The 7380-nt window shown below is 41.7% G+C and overlaps 1 pseudogene; it reads left to right on the top strand.

The window, feature by feature from the left end:
- The first annotated feature begins 2371 nt into the window (after positions 1 to 2371).
- On the top strand, positions 2372 to 7118 carry LOC106553951 (hypoxanthine-guanine phosphoribosyltransferase pseudogene; annotated as a pseudogene).
- Positions 7119 to 7380: the final 262 nt, after the last annotated feature.

Raw genomic sequence — 7380 nt, 5'->3', positions numbered from 1 at the left:
TTTTAATCAACGTCCTCGCACCCTCCAAACTGTAGTTGTGGGTTTTTTTTTTATTGAAAAGCCAGGGCATACATCTGGAAAAATAAAACAATGTTTTTTGGCTCATAGCAATGGAAAGATAAAAACATCTGTCACACAGAATGTCCCTGCGAACCCGAGATTATTAGTTTCATAGGGATTTATTAATTTGATCTATTTCGGCTCTTATCCAAATGCATGGGGGAACATCAGCAGACAACGGAGGACTTGTAATCATTTGGCAAAGAGTTTAGAAGTCTTTAAATATAATATATATATATATATTTCACCTGTTTTTAAAATGCTAACTCTGAAGCAAAAGAAAGCAAGAGGAAAGAATCACTAAGAATGTACTTGAGAGACCGCCTGCTGACAATTACCTCCCAAAGACCCATTAGATCACACAGATTAGGCCTCCTCCGGGTTCCGTCTACTAGCCAATGTCATCTGGCTACTACCCGGGGGAGGGCCTTCTATGTGGCGGCTCCGGCCCTTTGAAACGAGCTCCCCGCAGAGATTCGGACCCTCACCTCTCTCCAGGCCTTCCGAGCAGCTGTTAAAACCTGGCTGTGTTGGCAGGCCTGGGGTCGATGAGTTCCCTTCCCCTCTCGAATCGTGTGGCTGTTGGTTGTTTTTAAATGCCCTGTACTTTTTGTTGTAGTTTTTGTGTTTCCCTTCCCCTCCTTTGGGTTTGTGCGCCACCCTGAGTCCCGCTGGGAATAGGGCGGCATATAAATAAAATGAACCTTGAACCTTGAACCTAAGAATTCTCCACAGAAGCAGACCTTTGCAGTAACTCTGTCACCTCGTACACGGGCTTCAAATGTCATCATTTTGCCGTCTTCTTGTGACGGATTTTACCTCTCAATTTGATAGCGGTGTTGAAAATTGCTTCTGGATGCTGTGGGTCATCAGACACAGTCCAAAGTGAAAACATTTCACAGGCCATGTACATCTTCCGCGCATACACCTAGTCTAAAAAAAAAAGCCTAAATAGGATGGCATAGAGCAGGCCCGCCCGTGATTTCCTCTACCGGTTTGGGCAAACCAGTCCGAACCGGCTGAATACCACCTCTGAGTAACAGAGTTGGAAAGAACCTTGGAAGTCATCTAGTCCAAAACCCTCTCAAGAGATCTATGCTATGTCTGATAAATAGCCATCCGGTCTCTAGTTAGTTAGTTAGTTAGTTAGTTAGTTAGTTAGTTAGTTAGTTAGTTAGTTAGTTAGTTAGTTAGTTAATTGTCATTGTACTACAAAATTAAATGTGATCTTCAGTGTACAATGACAGTTCAGGTTGTGGTTGTTAAGGAATCATGTGCAGCCATTAAGCACAACATCAGGGGTTGCCTGGTTTCCTCATTGAATTGAGCTTGTTTGAAGCTTGCAGTGAAGATCACGAGAGGTGATGATGTGACTGTGGGAAGCTGTGACCATTGTAACTGTGTGCTGGTTGCCAAGTGCCCCAATCGTGATCCTGTGACTGTGGGGACTGTGGGAGATTGCCTCCTGCAAACTCCACTCCCCTTTCTCTCGTCTTTTATTCCTTATGGGAGGAGCCATTCATCATCCACCTGTGGCCTTACTCCCAAGTCTACCCTTGTTCCTTAGCTGTTCCCTTCGTCTGGCAACTCTGTGCATGCACATACTGGGATCAGGCTCCAGCTGTTCTTCTGCCCCACTGATGTCTGACTCTGAAGGCAGCTGATAACTGTCAGACGGCTCTGGCCCCCTCTCTGCCTCCACACAGAGCCCTCATTAGAGCCTTTCCCAGACTCCAGGACTAGCCCATGTTCCTTTCAAACCTCCTCACTGTCCGAATCTGCTGCCGGCTTCACTAGCTGCTGGTGAGCTGCAACAGTTTGTATGAATGTGTTCTTCTGTGCTTGCTATTAGTATGCCATAAAGCTGGGTGAGTAGAGATTTAAAATATCAGGATAAAGGAAGAAAAATAATTGGGAAAAAAAAACAGCAGGAAACGGAAAAAAAGATTTCTGTGGATGAAGCAGAAAAAATGGGATAAGGTCTTTGGCTGACATACGTACGTTTAGATAAAAATGCAGATAGGAAAGGAACTGTCAGCTCCCAGACACCACTCCAGATCACTTGGGAAGGAAAAGAAAACAGATAAGGGCATCACGTTTCCCTTTTATCAGAAAGTTCTGTTAAAAGTCTGCTTTGGATTTCAGTCAAGGGGATTCTAATTACCTTGACTATTGATTTCAATAGCAGCTCCCCCAAAATCAAAGGATAAGGCTGTGATGGATGTGGTGGACTTCTGAATTTTTAATATACTGTTTTCAGAACCAATCTCATGGTTGGAGACAATTTTGTGTCAAGGCTGAGGAACATCTGATGGTTAAGTTTGATGTTCAGGACCGTTCAGCATCTGTGGAACACGATATCTTTAGATTTCAGATACCGGTGAGGGTTGATACACAACAACATCTTGCCTTCAGTAAGAGGGGGTTGTAGGGCTCAGGGAAGAGAGCATGAGAACTATTTTAAAATAATAGCAGAAACATAGCATCATAGCGCCGGAAGGGACCTTGGAGGCCTTCTAGTCTAACCTTCTCCCCCTGGAAGGATATCTGGCTTTAGTTCATCCTGATTTAGTCTCCTGTCAAAGGGGCAAAGGAAATCTGTGCTATTGTTGAGATGTTGGTAAATGGTTACTTTGCTGTAGATGCATATGTGATTCATCTTTTGTGGTAATTAAATCTTAAAGTGTAGTTTAACAAGCTTTAATTGAACATGTTCCCATTTTAACATTACATTATTGATAGAATATTAAAATATTAGAATGACAACAAGTATTAGGGATGACATGATAGCAGGGTTCCGATATCTCAGGGGCTTCCACAAAGAAGAGGGAGTCAAGCTATTCCCCAGAGCACCTGAAGGCAGGACAAGAAGCAATGGATGGAAACTAGTCAAGGAGAAAAGCAACCTAAAACTAAGAAGAAATATCCTGACAGTTAGAACAATTAATCCAGAAGCTGTAAATGCTCCAACACTTGACGTTTTTAAGAAGAGATTGGACAACTGTTTGTCTGAAATGGTGTAGGGTTTCCTGCCTAAGCAGGGGGTTGGACTAGAAGACCTCCAAGATCCACTCTACTCTACTCTACTCTACTCTACTCTACTCTACTCTACTCTACTCTACTCTACACTACACTACACTACACTACACTACACTCTACTCTACTCTACACTCTACTCTACTCTACTCTCTAGTCTAGTCTCTAGTCTCTAGTCTCTAGTCTCTAGTCTCTAGTCTCTAGTCTCTAGTCTCTAGTCTCTAGTCTCTAGTCACTAGTCTTTAGTCTTCTATTCTATTCTATTCTATTCTATTCTATTCTATTCTATTCTATTCTATTCTATTCCATTCCATTCCATTCCATTCCATTCCATTCCCTTTCATATTATCTATTCTATTCTATTCTATTCTATTCTATTCCCTATTCTGCATTCTATTCTATTCAATTCTATTCTATTCCTTTATGGCCAAGTGTAATTGGACCATGTTTCTTATAAAAGACATATGGGCCATTGACATTTAAACCCTTTGTTTAAAATATTTGCATGTCTTTGTAACCATTCATAGGAGGAACAGGGATTTTGAAATCATGTTTTCTGCGCTGGAAAATGAAAATATTCTTTAAGTAGGGATGTGTAAAATTCGGCAACAACAATTTATAGGCCACCTGATTCCCACTGAGTCTCACATTGGCTTTGACTCCTTGGTTCATTCTGGATTTGAAATTTGATCTGATTTATTCTTCCGATTTCAAAATATATTAAATTAGTTGCAGATATTTAAAACTAATCATCAATCTGTTTGCCATTCTGGATTAGTTGTGAGGAAAAACATTTCTGTGGATATACAGAAATCTCCAAGCCATCAAAATAACTTGGAGGCAGGTGGCGCAGTGGTTAGAGTGCAGCACTGCAGGCTACTTCAGCTGACTGCAGTTCTGCAGTTCAGCTGTTCAAATCTCACTGGCTCAAGGTTGACTCAGCCTTCCATCCTTCCGAGGTGGGTAAAATGAGGACCCGGATTGTTGTTGGGGGCGATATGCTGACTCTGTAAACCACTTAAAGAGGGCTGAAAGCCCTATGAAGTGGTATATAAGTCTAACTGCTATTGCTATTGCTATTCTTTGATGATCTGAAGTCAATTTGGTTCCCAACTTTGATTGAACTATCCACAAACTGAATGTTTGTAACTCTGCTCTCTTACCCCTATAAGAAAGCCGACATTGATAAAGTGTTTCCCGGTTACTTTTAAAAGCTACCACAAGTACCAAGGCAGCAAATGTGCATCAAGCTAATGGAAAACTTGTGAATCATTCGTTAGTTCTTAAAATGTAAGCTGCGCTGATGCAAAAATTACAACGCTCCCTTGGAAGCCGGTTGGAGCAGGGAAAAATAAATAATGGCAGAAGAATTCATGAAGTTAACCTAACACAAAATAAACAACCAACACTCTTGTGAGTAGCCGATGACCTTTCAATTAGCAATCATAAACTTTATCCTTGCACGTTAAGCGTGAGAAGCAATCATTGATGCGGTAATACCAGGGGAAGGAAGAATCAAAACCAAAGCATCAAGATCTTAACAATAACACTGAAATATTGTGGCCTGCGCTGGCTGTGATGATCCCAGTGATTATCCCCATACTGGGTGCCATACCAAAAAATTTTGGATGGCACTTAGAAAATCTGTGTGTTGAGAAAATGTACATCTGTCAACTGCGAAAGGTCACATTGCTTGGATCCACACACATATTATTCTGATACATTATGACATCCTAGTGAAGCACCCATCACTTCAACCCTGAGCTGCAAATATTATGCTTTATTGGTTTATAATTGTCCTTTGTAATTTAATAAGTATATAAATCTAAATGCTATTCCTATGAAAAACAACAACATGGAGCAAATCCATTGTTTCTTAAGTATGCTTAAGGATATAACCCAAGAGTGTTATTATGTTTTGTGTATTATCCCTGAAAAGGTAAAATCCTGTGATTCTTGTAAGAGCTCTAGTGTCCATGGCAGTGATGGGATTATTATTTTTTTACTACCAGTTCTGTGGGCGTGGCTTGGTGGGCATGGCATGGCTTGGTGGGCATGACAGGGGAAGGCTACTGTAAAATCTCCATTCCCTCCCCACTCCAGGGGAAGGATACTGTAAAATCTCCATTTCCTCCCGATCAGCTGGGACTCAGGGGGCAGAGAATAGAAGGGGGCAGGGCCAGCCAGAGGTGATATTTACCGGTTCTCCGAACTACTTAAAACTTCCACTACCAGTTCTCCAGAACTGGTTAAAACCTGCTGAATACCACCTCTGGTCCATGGAACCAAACATTAAATGTGTAGTCATTGTTTTGTAGACTATGATCCATTTGATGAGATTTCCAGTTTTCCCCACCTAGTTGAAAATTCAAGATCTTGCCCCCACACCCACAAGTCCATCATATGGTCCAATCTTTCACTGCCATGCTGGCAGTTCCACCCATCCAGTTCCGGTCAGGTGCAGAGATGCAAAGGATGACCTTGGCTTCCTAAAAAGAATTTTGTTATGGCTACATATAATCTAACTCCATACAATCCCCCCTCCCATTTTCCCACAATAGAAAATGTATAGTAGAGTAATAGAAAGTGTGGCGGGCCAAAGATCCAAAAGAAAAGATGGCTGCAAGCTTGAGAGGAGCTTTTAGAAGTTGAGATTAAAACTTCAGGAATTCTTTTGAGAGTGTAGGCTATAGCTGGGGAATTCTAGGAGTTGAGATTCATACATCTGGAGGATGCCAAGATGGAAAACAACTGCTAAAGCTTTAAATCCCCTTGTGCAGCAGAGGAAAGAAAGAAGCTAATCAGAGCAGCTCTGATCCAAACGGAGCATATTTCACAAGAACTTGGGAAAACAGTGAGAGGAGACGAGATGAATGGAGAAATGAGACAACTAATTCAAGGGTGGGTTCTAACCAGCGTTACTGCTGGTTCGCTCATGTGCATGGTGGATGTGCACTGTGCATGCATGCGCAGTTCAGTGTAAATTGTTCTATGCATGTGCAGAACTAAAAAAAAAAAGATGACAACGGCCACAACTGGGGAACTGGTTTAGGGGCGTGGCCAGCCTGGGTTGCTGCCAGTTCTGTTGTTGAACCGGTCCGAACTGGTAGGAACCCACCTCTGAACTAATTTAAAGAATCCTAAAATTACAGAATTAGCAGAACAAGCTACAAGCAAATGAAGACAACAATTTCCATTATTTGGTTCAAAATCTGGTAACAAAAATTTTGTTGGTTGTATGGTTTTCCCAAACAAATTTACCTAACACTTAAGTAATATGGTGTCAGAAGCTAATAATCAGGAGCATTTGCTGAACTCAAAGCAGAGAAGAGTTAATTATTGCCATCTACAAACAAATATCTGGTGTATTAATGGCCAAAACTAATTTGGCACTAGATAAGGGTCAATTGAATTCACAGAGGGGTAGACTTGTGTCTCCTGTGTCAACGCAGTGACTCCAAACTGATGACACATTTAACTCCACCTTCCGTTTAGCCTGTCTTCTCCTACAGGCCCGAAACAGCGGAGGCCGTTGCATCGTGATTGGAGACAACGAACAAGGTTACGACCTGGATTTGTTCTGCATCCCCAAACATTATGTGAATGATTTGGACAAAGTCTTCATTCCTCACGGGCTCATCATGGACAGGACGGAGAGGTTAGCCCGGGAAATTATGAAAGGCATGGGGGGGGGGCACCACATTGTGGCTCTCTGTGTCCTGAAGGGAGGCTACAAATTTTTTGCCGATTTACTGGATTATATTAAAGCCCTGAATCGGAACAGCAACAAGTCCATTCCGATGACTGTGGACTTCATCCGCCTGAAGAGCTACTGTAATGACCAGTCAACTGGCGATATCAAAGTAATTGGCGGGGATGACTTATCAACCTTGACTGGGAAGAATGTCCTGATTGTAGAAGATATCATCGACACTGGGAAGACCATGCAGACTCTCCTGTCCCTGCCCCAGCAGCACATAATACCAGCGATATATAAAATTTTGACAAATAGCACTTCATGATGATTGAAATGGCTCCCAAAAATTCACAGCCTTCTACATAATTTTCAACCTTCTCCATCAATCAGCAAAAATAATTTTGCCTTGGTTTATACTGATTTTATTTTATTTTTCCTGCTGGAAGAAGTGGTTTATCATCCTTCATTATGTTTATGGAGATTCTCAGTCATCCAGATCATGGTTGTCCCAAAGGTGCTTTTTCAAAAGACAACTATTTTTTACTTGAAGATGTTTTGCTTCTCATCCAAGAAGCTTCTTCAGTTCA

Source organism: Thamnophis sirtalis, unplaced genomic scaffold (genome assembly GCF_051295495.1).
Source record: "Thamnophis sirtalis isolate CommonGarterSnake01/CBP01778 unplaced genomic scaffold, rThaSir2_p1.2 scaffold_12, whole genome shotgun sequence".
Lineage (NCBI taxonomy): Eukaryota > Metazoa > Chordata > Lepidosauria > Squamata > Natricidae > Thamnophis > Thamnophis sirtalis.
The sequence above is the reverse complement of the archived record's forward strand: the minus strand, read 5'-3'. Positions and strand labels throughout refer to the sequence as shown.